Source organism: Colossoma macropomum, unplaced genomic scaffold (genome assembly GCF_904425465.1).
Source record: "Colossoma macropomum unplaced genomic scaffold, Colossoma_macropomum, whole genome shotgun sequence".
Taxonomy (NCBI): domain Eukaryota; kingdom Metazoa; phylum Chordata; class Actinopteri; order Characiformes; family Serrasalmidae; genus Colossoma; species Colossoma macropomum.
The window spans coordinates 28257543-28270940 of NW_023494800.1; positions in this window are offsets into that span (position 1 = coordinate 28257543).

Below are 13398 nucleotides of genomic sequence, written 5' to 3' on the forward strand. Positions count from 1 at the left end.
GGCGCTATCATATTAGCATTATCATAGCAGATAAAATAAAGGCTAATGTATAAAGTTACTTTTTTTATTAAACACTGCAGTTAAAATGAATGGCTGGTGCACGCTCTTGATTAAATGACAAACATTAACCCTGCAGTCCAGTTAATGGTAAAGTTATCAGAGGGGAAGGTCAGTTTGAAATAGAGTTTACCACACCAGGACAGCTTTAGTAGTGCACACAGGTTTATCAATATCAATAGCAACGATAAGAAAGGCTGCTGGCATTTAATAATGAATATGTAGAGGTACACACTAACTCAGTATTTAGATGTTTAATCATAAGATCACTTAAACGTTCTGTTTTCTCCAATACCTTGGTTAAAAATCTCAAATAAGTCTTAGGATTGGTGGTGGGCACAATCCTGTTGCACCAGTGCAGTACATCCAGGATCATCCTCCCGGGAATAAGTTCTTTGTTGTTGTTGTGTGTGTAACACTGATTTGATGACGGTTTAAATAAAGTCTGTTTTAACTGGGCTTTGTTCTTATTGGTTGAGGTTATGAGCACATAATTTATTTTTACACTGTAACATTATTTAAAAATAAAGTAGCAAAGTAAAAGTATTTCATTCAAAATTAATGATCTTTTATTAGCGGACGCTATTGAGCAGCGACATCGCGGACACTGAGCAGGCACTTTTATTAGCGGCCGCCAACGATCATCCACATCGCAGGCACTTTTATTAGCATGAGCCATTGAGTTGCCACATCACGGCCACTTTCATAAGTGGACGCCATTGAGCAGCCACACCGCGGCCACTTTTATTAGCGGACGCCATTGAGCAGCCACATCGCGGCAACGTTTATAAGTGGACGCCATTGAGCAGCCACATCGCGGCCACTTTTATAAGCGGACGCCATTGATTATCCACATCGCGGCCACTTTTATAAGTGGCTGCCATTGATCATCCACATCGCGGGCACTTCGCAGCCACTTTTATTAGCGGATGCCAATGATCATCGACATCGCAGGCACTTTCATTAGTGGACGCCATTGAGCAGCCACATCGCAGCCACTTTCATTAGCTTTTTTCTATAACTTTTTTACGAATAGGAAAAAAATGTCAAAATTAAATATTAACCCAACACACATCAATTTATCTCGCGTCATTAAAAAGCAGTGTAATTATGTTAGCTGTGTTATTTTGGTTTTGTAAAGAGAATATTTAGCAATGTGGCAATTTAATTTTACTTAGTCCTGTGATGGTTCTTTGGTTGATGGGAAGATTTTTTTTTATTTTTTTGGATTAGCCGAAGTCATTGATCATCCACATCGTGGCCAAGCGGAAGCCACTGATCATCCAGATTGCGGGCACTTTTATAAGCGGCCGCCATTGAGCAGCCACACTGCAGCCACTTTTATTAGTGGACGTCATTGATCATCCAAAACGGACCACTTTTATTAGCGGACGCCATTGATCATCCACATCACGGATGCCAATAATCATCCACATCGTAGGCACTTTTATTAGCAGACGCCATTGAGCAGCCACATCGCGGCCACTTTTATAAGTGGACGCCATTGATCAGCCACATCGCCAATGATCATCCACATCGCAGGCACTTTTATTAGCGGACGCCATTGAGCAGCGACATCGTGGACACTTCGTGGCCACATTTATTAGCGGCCGCCAATGATCATCCACATCGCAGGCACTTTTATTAGCGTAAGCCATTGAGTTGCCACATCGCGGCCACTTTCATAAGTGGACGCCATTGATCATCCACATCGCGGCCACTTTTATTAGCGGACGCCATTGAGCAGCCACATCGCGGCCACGTTTATAAGCGGCCGCCGTTGAGCAGCCACATGGCAGGCACTTTTATAAGCGGACACCATTGATTATCCACATCGCGGCCACTTTTATAAGTGGCTGCCATTGATCATCCACATCACGGGCACTTCGCGGCCACTTTTATAAGCGGCCGCCAATGAGCAGCCACATCGCAGGCACTTTTATTAGCGGACGCCATTGAGCAGCCACATCGCGGCCACTTTTATTAGTGGACGTAATTGATCATCCAAAACGCACCACTTTTATTAGCGGACGCCATTCATGTTCTACATCGCGGACGCCAATGATCATCCATATCGCAGGCACTTTTATTAGCAGATGCTATTGAGCAGCCACATCGCGGCCATTTTACGAGCGGCCGCCACTGATCATCCACAACACCGGCACTTCACGGCCACTTTTATAAGCGGCCGCCAATGATCATCCACATCGCAGCACTTTTATAGGCGGCCGCCATTGAGCAGCCACATCGCGGCCACTTTCATAAGCGGATGCCATTGAGCAGCCACATCGCGGCCACTTTTATAAGCGGACGCCATTGAGCAGCCGCATTGTGGCCACTTTTATAAGCGGCTGTCAATGAGCAGCCACATCGCGGACACTTTTATAAGCGGAGGCCATTGATTATCCACATCGCGGCCATTTTACAAGCGGACGCCACTGATCATCCACATCATGGGCACTTCACGGCCACTTTTATAAGCGGGCGCCAATGATCATCCACATCGCAGGCACTTTTATTAGCAGACGCCATTGAGCTGCCACATCGCGGCCACTTTTATTAGTGGACGTCATTGATCATCCAAAACGCATCACTTTTATTAGCGGACGCCATTGATCTTCTACATCGCGGACGCCAATGATCATCCATATCGCAGGCACTTTTATTAGCGGACGTCATTGAGCTGCCACATCGCGGGCACTTTTATTAGTGGACGCCATTGAGCAGCAACATCGCGGCCACTTTCATAAGTGGACGCCATTGATCATCCACATCGCGGCCACTTATATAAGCGGCCGCCATTGAGCAGCCGCATTCTGGCCACTTTTATAAGCGGCTGCCATTGAGCAGCCACATCGGGACACTTTTATAAGCGGAGGCCATTGATTATCCACATTGCGGCCACTTTGCGGCCACTTTTATAAGCAGCCGCCAATGATCATACGCATTGCGGGCACTTCGCGGCCACTTTTATAGGCGGACGCCATTGATCATCCACATCGCAGCCATTTTACAAGCGGCCACCACTGATCATCCACATCACGGGCACTTCGCGGCCACTTTTATAAGGGGACGCCAATGATCATCCACATCGCAGGCACTTTTATTAGCGGACGCCATTGAGCAGCCACATCGCGGCCACTTTTATAAGTGGCCGCCATTGAGCAGCCACATCGCGGCCAGTTTAATAAGCGGACGCCATCGATCATCCACATGGCGGCCACTTCGCAGGCACTTTTATAAGTGGACGCCATTGAGCAGCCACACCGCGGACACTTTTATAAGCGGCCGCCATTGAGCAGCCACATCGCGGGCACTTCGCGGCCACTTTTATAAGCGGTCGCCATTGATCATCCACATCGCGGGCACTTCGCGGCCACTTTTATAAGCGGATGCCATTGATCATCCACATCGCAGCCATTTTACAAGCGGCCGCCACTGATCATCCACATCACGGGCACTTTGCGGCCACTTTTATAAGTGGCCGCCAATGATTATTGACATCGCAGGCACATCGCAGGCCATTGAGCTGCCACATTGCGGCCACTTTCACTTCGTGGCCCCTTTTATAAGTGGCCGCCAATGATCATCCAAATCGCAGGCACTTTTAATAGCGGACGCCATTGAGCTGCCACATCGCGGCCACTTTTATTAGTGGACGTCATTGATCATCCAAAACGCGCCACTTTTATTAGCGGACGCCATTGATCATCCACATCGCGGACGCCACTGATCATCCACATCGCAGGCACTTTTATTAGCAGGCGCCATTGAGCTGCCACAACGCGGCCACTTTTATTAGTGGACGACATTGAGCAGCCACATCGTGGCCACTTTCATAAGCGTCTGCCATTAATCAGCCACATCGGGACACTTTTATAAGCGGACGCCATTGATTATCCACATTGTGGCCACTTTTATAAGCGTCCGCCATTGATCATCCACATCGCGGGCACTTCGCGGCCACTTTTATAGGCACTAATGATCATCCACATCGCAGGCACTTTCATAAGCGGATGCCATTGAGCAGCCACATCGCGGACACTTTTATTAGCGGACGTCAATGATCATCCAAAACGCGGCCACGTTTATTAGTGGACACCATTAAGCAGCCACATCGCGGCCACTTTTATAAGCGGATGCCGTTGAGCAGCCACATCGCGGCCACTTTCATGAATGGACGCCATTGAGCAGCCACATCGAAGCCACATTTATAAGCGAACGCCATTGATTATCCACATCGTGGCCACTTTTATAAGCGGCCGCAATTGATCATCCACATCGCGGGCACTTCGCGGCCACTTTTATAAGCGGATGCCGTTGAGCAGCCACATCGCGGCCACTTTCATGAATGGACGCCATTGAGCAGCCACATCGAAGCCACATTTATAAGCGAACGCCATTGATTATCCACATCGTGGCCACTTTTATAAGCGGCCGCCAATGATCATCCACATCATGGGCACTTTGCGGCCACTTTTATAAGTGGCCGCCAATGATCATTGACATCGCAGGCACATCGCAGGCCATTGAGCTGCCACATTGCGGCCACTTTCACTTCGTGGCCCCTTTTATAAGTGGCCGCCAATGATCATCCACATCGCAGGCACTTTTAATAGCGGACGCCATTGAGCATGCCACATCGCGGCCACTTTTATTAGTGGACGTCATTGATCATCCAAAACGCGCCACTTTTATTAGCGGACGCCATTGATCATCCACATCGCGGACGCCACTGATCATCCACATCGCAGGCACTTTTATTAGCAGACGCCATTGAGCTGCCACAACGCGGCCACTTTTATTAGTGGACGACATTGAGCAGCCACATTGTGGCCACTTTTATAAGCGTCTGCGATTAAGCAGCCACATCAGGACACTTTTATAAGCGGACGCCATCGATTATCCACATTGCGGCCACTTTTATAAGCGGCCGCCATTGATCATCCACATCGCGGGCACTTCGCGGCCACTTTTATAGGCACTAATGATCATCCACATCGCAGGCACTTTCATAAGCGGATGCCATTGAGCAGCCACATCGCGGCCACTTTCATTTTATTAGCGGCCGCCATTGAGCAGCCACATCGCGGACACTTTTATAAGCGGCCGCCATTGAGCAGCCACATCGCGGACACTTTTATTAGCGGACGTCAATGATCATCCAAAACGCGGCCACGTTTATTAGTGGACACTATTAAGCAGCCACATCGTGGCCACTTTTATAAGCGGATGCCGTTGAGCAGCCACATCGCGGCCACTTTCATGAATGGACGCCATTGAGCAGCCACATCGAAGCCACATTTATAAGCGAACGCCATTGATTATCCACATCGTGGCCACTTTTATAAGCGGCCGCCATTGATCATCCACATCGCGGGCACTTCGCAGCCACATTTATAAGCGGACAACATTGATCTTCCACATCCTGGCCATTTTATAAATGGCCGCCATTGATAATCCACACCGCGGGCACTTCGCGGCCACTTTTATAAGCGGTCTCCATTGATCATCCATATCGCGGCCACTTTAACAAGCGGCCGCCATTGATCATCCACATCGCAGCCACTTCGTGGCTATTTCTATAAGTGGCTGCCATTGAGCAGCCACATCGCGGCCACTTTTATAAGCGGCCGCCATTGAGCAGCCGCATTGTGGCCACTTTGATAAGCGGCTGTCATTGATCATCCACATCGGGGACACTTTTATAAGCGGACGCCATTGATTATCCACATCACGGCCACTTTTATAAGCGGCCGCCACTGATCATCCACATCACGGGCACTTCGTGGCCACTTTTATAAGCGGCCGCCAACGATCATCCACATCGCAGGCACTTTTAAGAGCGGACGCCATTGAGCTGCCACATCGCGGCCACTTTTATTAGCGGACGCCATTGATCATCCACATCGCGGACGCCAATGATCATCCACATCGCAGGCACTTTTATTAGCAGACGCCATTGAGCTACCACAACGCGGGCACTTTTATTAGTGGACGCCATTGAGCAGCCACATCGCGGCCACTTTTATAAGCGGACGCCATTGAGCAGCCACATCACGGGCTCTTTGCGGCCACTTTTATAGGCGGACGCCATTGATCATCCACATCCCGGCCATTTTACAAGCGGCCGCCACTGATCATCCACATCACGGTCACTTTGCGGCCACTAATGATCATCCACATGGCAGGGACTTTTATTAGCGGACGGCATTGAGCTGGCACATCGCGGCCACTTTTATTAGTGGACGCCATTAAGCAGCCACATCGCGGCCACTTTCATAAGCGGATGCCATTGAGCAGCCACATCGCGGCCACTTTTATAAGCGGCCGCCATTGAGCAGCCACATCGCGGCCAGGTTAATAAGCGGACGCCATTGAGCTGCCACATCGCGGCCACGTCGCAGGCACTTTTGTAAGTGGACGCCATAGATCATCCACATCGCGGCCACTTTTATAAGCATCCGCCATTGAGCAGCCACATCACGGACACTTTTATAAGCGGACGCCATTGAGCAGCCACATCGCAGACACTTTTATTAGCGGACGTCAATGATCATCCAAAACGCGGCCACGTTTATTAGTGGACACCATTGAGCAGCCACATCGCGGCCACTTTTATCAGCGGATGCCATTGAGCAGCCACATCGCAGGCACATTTATAAGCGAACGCCATTGATCATCCACATCGCGGGCACTTCGCGGCCACATTTATGAGCGGACGACATTGATCGTCCACATCGTGGCCATTTTATAAGCGGCCGCCATTGATCATCCACATCGTGGGCACTTCGCGGCCACTTTTGTAGGCGGACGCCAATGATCTTCCACATCGCAGGCACTTTTCTTAGCGGACGCCATTGAGCTGCCACATCGCGGCCAGTTTTATTAGTGAATGTCATTGAGCAGCCACATCGCGGCCACTTTTGTAAGCGGCCGCCATTGAGCAGCCACATCACGGCCAGTTTAATAAGCGGACACCATTGATCATCCACATCGCGGCCACTTCGCAGGCACTTTTATAAGTGGACGCCATTGATCATCCACATCGCGGCCATTTTACAAGCGGCCGCCCTTGAGCAGCCACATCGCGGACACTTTCATAAGCGGCCGCCATTGATCATCCACATCGCGGCCACTTCGCAGGCACTTTTATAAGTGGACGCCGTTGATCATCCACATCGCGGCCATTTTACAAGCGGCCGTCATTGAGCAGCCACATCACGGACACTTTCATTAGCGGACGCCATTGATCATCCAAAACGCGGCCACGTTTATAAGCGGCCGCCATTGAGCAGCCACATCGCGGCCACTTTTATAAGCGGATGCCATTGAGCAGCCACATCGCGGCCAGTGTTATGAGCGGCCGCCATTGATCATCTACATCGCGGCCACATCTCGGCCACTTTTATAAGTGGACGCCATTGATCATATACATCGTGGCCACTTTTACAAGCGGCCGCCATTGAGCAGCCACATCGCGGCCACTTTTATTAGCGGACGCCATTGATCATCCACAGCGCGGGCACTCTGCGGCCACATTTATAAGCGGATGCCAATGAGCAGCCACATCGCAGGCACTTCGCGGCCACATTTATGAGCGCACGCCATTGATCGTCCACATCGTGGCCATTTTATAAGCTGCCGCCATTGATCATCCACATCGCGGGCACTTTGCGGCCACTTTTATAAACGGTCGCCATTGATCATCCACATCGCGGCCGCTTCGCAGCCATTCATATAAGCGGCTGCCATTGAGCAGCCACATCGCGGCCACTTTTATAAGCGGATGCCATTGAGCAGCCACATCGCGGCCACTTTCATAAATGGACGCCATTGAGCAGCCACATCGCGGCCACTTTTATAAGCGGCCGCCATTGAGCAGCCACATCGCGGCCAGGTTAATAAGCGGACGCCATTGAGCTGCCACATCGCGGCCACGTCGCAGGCACTTTTGTAAGTGGACGCCATAGATCATCCACATCGCGGCCACTTTTATAAGCATCCGCCATTGAGCAGCCACATCACGGACACTTTTATAAGCGGACGCCATTGAGCAGCCACATCGCAGACACTTTTATTAGCGGACGTCAATGATCATCCAAAACGCGGCCACGTTTATTAGTGGACACCATTGAGCAGCCACATCGCGGCCACTTTTATCAGCGGATGCCATTGAGCAGCCACATCGCAGGCACATTTATAAGCGAACGCCATTGATCATCCACATCGCGGGCACTTCGCGGCCACATTTATGAGCGGACGACATTGATCGTCCACATCGTGGCCATTTTATAAGCGGCCGCCATTGATCATCCACATCGTGGGCACTTCGCGGCCACTTTTATAAGCGGACGCCAATGATCTTCCACATCGCAGGCACTTTTCTTAGCGGACGCCATTGAGCAGCCACATCGCGGCCACTTTTATAAGCGGATGCCATTGAGCAGCCACATCGCGGCCAGTGTTATGAGCGGCCGCCATTGATCATCTACATCGCGGCCACATCTCGGCCACTTTTATAAGTGGACGCCATTGATCATCCACATCGCGGCCATTTTACAAGCGGCCGCCATTGAGCAGCCACATCACGGACACTTTTATTAGCGGACGCCATTGATCATCCAAAACGCGGCCACGTTTATAAGTGGCCGCCATTGAGCAGCCACATCGCGGCCACTTTTATAAGCGGATGCCATTGAGCAGCCACATCGCGGCCAGTGTTATGAGCGGCCGCCATTGATCACCTACATCGCGGCCACATCTCGGCCACTTTTATAAGTGGACGCCATTGATCATATACATCGTGGCCACTTTTATAAGCGGCCGCCATTGAGCAGCCACATCGCGGCCACTTTTATAAGCGGTCGCCATTGATCATCCACAGCGCGGGCACTCTGCGGCCACATTTATAAGCGGATGCCAATGATTATCCACATCGCAGGCACTTCGCGGCCACATTTATGAGCGGACGCCATTGATCGTCCACATCGCGGCCATTTTATAAGCTGCCGCCATTGATCATCCACATCGCGGGCACTTCGCGGCCACTTTTATAAACGGTCGCAATTGATCATACACATCGCGGCCACTTTTATAAGCGGCCGCCATTGAGCAGCCACATCGTGGCCACTTCGTGGCCATTCATATAAGCGGCTGCCATTGAGCAGCCACATCGCAGCCACTTTTATAAGCGGATGCCATTGAGCAGCCACATCGCGGCCACTTTCATAAATGGACGCCATTGAGCAGCCACATCGCGGCCACTTTTATAAGCGGCCGCCATTGATCATCCACATCGTGGGCACTTCGCGGCCACTTTTATAAGCGGACGCCAATGATCTTCCACATCGCAGGAACTTTTCTTAGCGGACGCCATTGAGCTGCCACATCGCGGCCACTTTTATTAGTGCATGTCATTGAGCAGCCACATCGCGGCCACTTTTATAAGCGGTTGCCATTGAGCAGCCACATTGCGGCGACTTTTATAAGCGGCCGCCATTGAGCAGCCACATCGCGGCCAGTTTAATAAGCGGACACCATTGATCATCCACATCGCGGCCACTTCGCAGGCACTTTTATAAGTGGACGCCATTGATCATCCACATCGCGGCCATTTTACAAACGGCCGCCCTTGAGCAGCCACATCGCGGACACTTTTATTAGCGGCCGCCATTGATCATCCAAAACGCGCCACTTTGATTAGCGGACGCCATTGATCATCCACATCGTGGGCACTTCGCGGCCACTTTTATAAGCGCAGGCCAATGATCTTCCACATCGCAGGCACTTTTCTTAGCGGACTCCATTGATCATCCATATCGCGGCCAGTTTTATTAGTGAATGTCATTGAGCAGCCACATCGCGGCCACTTTTATAAGCGGCTGCCATTGAGCAGCCACATCGCGGCCACTTTTATTAGTGGACGCCATTAAGCAGCCACATCGCGGCCACTTTCATAAGCGGATGCCACATCGCGGCCAGTTTAATAAGCGGACGCCATTGATCATCCACATCGCGGCCACGTCGCAGACACTTTTGTAAGTGGACGCCATAGATCATCCACATCGCGGCCACTTTTATAAGCATCCGCCATTGAGCAGCCACATCACGGACACTTTTATAAGCTCCAGCCATTGAGCAGCCACATCGCGGACACTTTTATTAGCAGACGTCAATGATCATCCAAAACGCGGCCACGTTTATTAGTGGACACCATTGAGCAGCCACATCGCGGCCACTTTTATCAGCGGATGCCATTGAGCAGCCACATCGTGGCCACTTTCATGAATGGACACCATTGAGCAGCCACATCGCAGCCACATTTATAATCGAACGCCATTGATCATCCACATCGCGGGCACTTCGCGGCCACATTTATGAGCCGACGCCATTGAGCAGCCACATCGTGGCCATTTTATAAGCGGCCGCCATTGATCATCCACATCGTGGGCACTTCGCGGCCACTTTTATAAGCGGACGCCAATGATCTTCCACATCGCAGGCACTTTTCTTAGCGGACGCCATTGAGCAGCCACATCGCGGCCACGTTTATAAGCGGCTGCCATTGAGCAGCCACATCGCGGACACTTTTATCAGCGGATGCCATTGAGCAGCCACATCGTGGCCACTTTCATGAATGGACACCATTGAGCAGCCACATCGCAGCCACATTTATAATCGAACGCCATTGATCATCCACATCGCGGGCACTTCGCGGCCACATTTATGAGCCGACGCCATTGAGCAGCCACATCGTGGCCATTTTATAAGCGGCCGCCATTGATCATCCACATCGTGGGCACTTCGCGGCCACTTTTATAAGCGGACGCCAATGATCTTCCACATCGCAGGCACTTTTCATGAGCGGACGCCATTGAGCAGCCACATCGCGGCCACGTTTATAAGCGGCTGCCATTGAGCAGCCACATCGCGGCCACTTTTATAAACGGCCGCCATTGAGCAGCCACATCGCGGCCAGTTTCATAAGCGGACACCATTGATCATCCACATCGCGGCCACTTCGCAGGCACTTTTATAAGTGGACGCCATTGATCATCCACATCGCGGCCATTTTACAAGCGGCCGCCCTTGAGCAGCCACATCGCGGACACTTTTATAAGCGGCCGCCATTGATCATCCACATCGCGGCCACTTCGCAGGCACTTTTATAAGCGGCCGCCATTGATCATCCACATCGCGGCCATTTTACAAGCGGCCGCCATTGAGCAGCCACATCACGGACACTTTTATTAGCGGACACCATTGATCATCCAAAACGCGGCCACGTTTATAAGCGGCCGCCATTGAGCAGCCACATCGCGGCCACTTTTATAAGCGGATGCCATTGAGCAGCCACATCGCGGCCAGTGTTATGAGCGGCCGCCATTGATCATCTACATCGCGGCCACATCTCGGCCACTTTTATAAGTGGACGCCATTGATCATCCACATCGCGGCCATTTTACAAGCGGCCGCCCTTGAGCAGCCACATCGCGGACACTTTTATAAGCGGCCGCCATTGATCATCCACATCGCGGCCACTTCGCAGGCACTTTTATAAGCGGCCGCCATTGATCATCCACATCGCGGTCATTTTACAAGCGGCCGCCATTGAGCAGCCACATCACGGACACTTTTATAAGCGGCCGCCATTGAGCAGCCACATCGCGGCCACTTTTATAAGCGGATGCCATTGAGCAGCCACATCGCGGCCAGTGTTATGAGCGGCCGCCATTGATCATCTACATCGCGGCCACATCTCGGCCACTTTTATAAGTGGACGCCATTGATCATATACATCGTGGCCACTTTTATAAGCGGCCGCCATTGAGCAGCCACATCGCGGCCACTTTTATAAGCGGCCGCCATTGATCATCCACAGCGCGGGCACTCTGCGGCCACATTTATAAGCGGATGCCAATGATTATCCACATCGCAGGCACTTCGCGGCCACATTTATGAGCGGACGCCATTGATCGTCCACATCGCGGCCATTTTATAAGCTGCCGCCATTGATCATCCACATCGCGGGCACTTCGCGGCCACTTTTATAAACGGTCGCAATTGATCATACACATCGCGGCCACTTTTATAAGCGGCCGCCATTGAGCAGCCACATCGTGGCCACTTCGTGGCCATTCATATAAGCGGCTGCCATTGAGCAGCCACATCGCAGCCACTTTTATAAGCGGCCGCCATTGATCATCCACATCGTGGGCACTTCGCGGCCACTTTTATAAGCGGACGCCAATGATCTTCCACATCGCAGGAACTTTTCTTAGCGGACGCCATTGAGCTGCCACATCGCGGCCACTTTTATTAGTGCATGTCATTGAGCAGCCACATCGCGGCCACTTTTATAAGCGGTTGCCATTGAGCAGCCACATTGCGGCGACTTTTATGAGCGGCCGCCATTGAGCAGCCACATCGCGGCCAGTTTAATAAGCGGACACCATTGATCATCCACATCGCGGCCACTTCGCAAGCACTTTTATAAGTGGACGCCATTGATCATCCACATCGCGGCCATTTTACAAACGGCCGCCCTTGAGCAGCCACATCGCGGACACTTTTATTAGCGGCCGCCATTGATCATCCAAAACGCGCCACTTTGATTAGCGGACGCCATTGATCATCCACATCGTGGGCACTTCGCGGCCACTTTTATAAGCGCAGGCCAATGATCTTCCACATCGCAGGCACTTTTCTTAGCGGACTCCATTGATCATCCATATCGCGGCCAGTTTTATTAGTGAATGTCATTGAGCAGCCACATCGCGGCCACTTTTATAAGCGGCTGCCATTGAGCAGCCACATCGCGGCCACTTTTATTAGTGGACGCCATTAAGCAGCCACATCGCGGCCACTTTCATAAGCGGATGCCACATCGCGGCCAGTTTAATAAGCGGACGCCATTGATCATCCACATCGCGGCCACGTCGCAGACACTTTTGTAAGTGGACGCCATAGATCATCCACATCGCGGCCACTTTTATAAGCATCCGCCATTGAGCAGCCACATCACGGACACTTTTATAAGCTCCAGCCATTGAGCAGCCACATCGCGGACACTTTTATTAGCAGACGTCAATGATCATCCAAAACGCGGCCACGTTTATTAGTGGACACCATTGAGCAGCCACATCGCGGCCACTTTTATCAGCGGATGCCATTGAGCAGCCACATCGTGGCCACTTTCATGAATGGACACCATTGAGCAGCCACATCGCAGCCACATTTATAATCGAACGCCATTGATCATCCATATCGCGGGCACTTCGCGGCCACATTTATGAGCCGACGCCATTGAGCAGCCACATCGTGGCCATTTTATAAGCG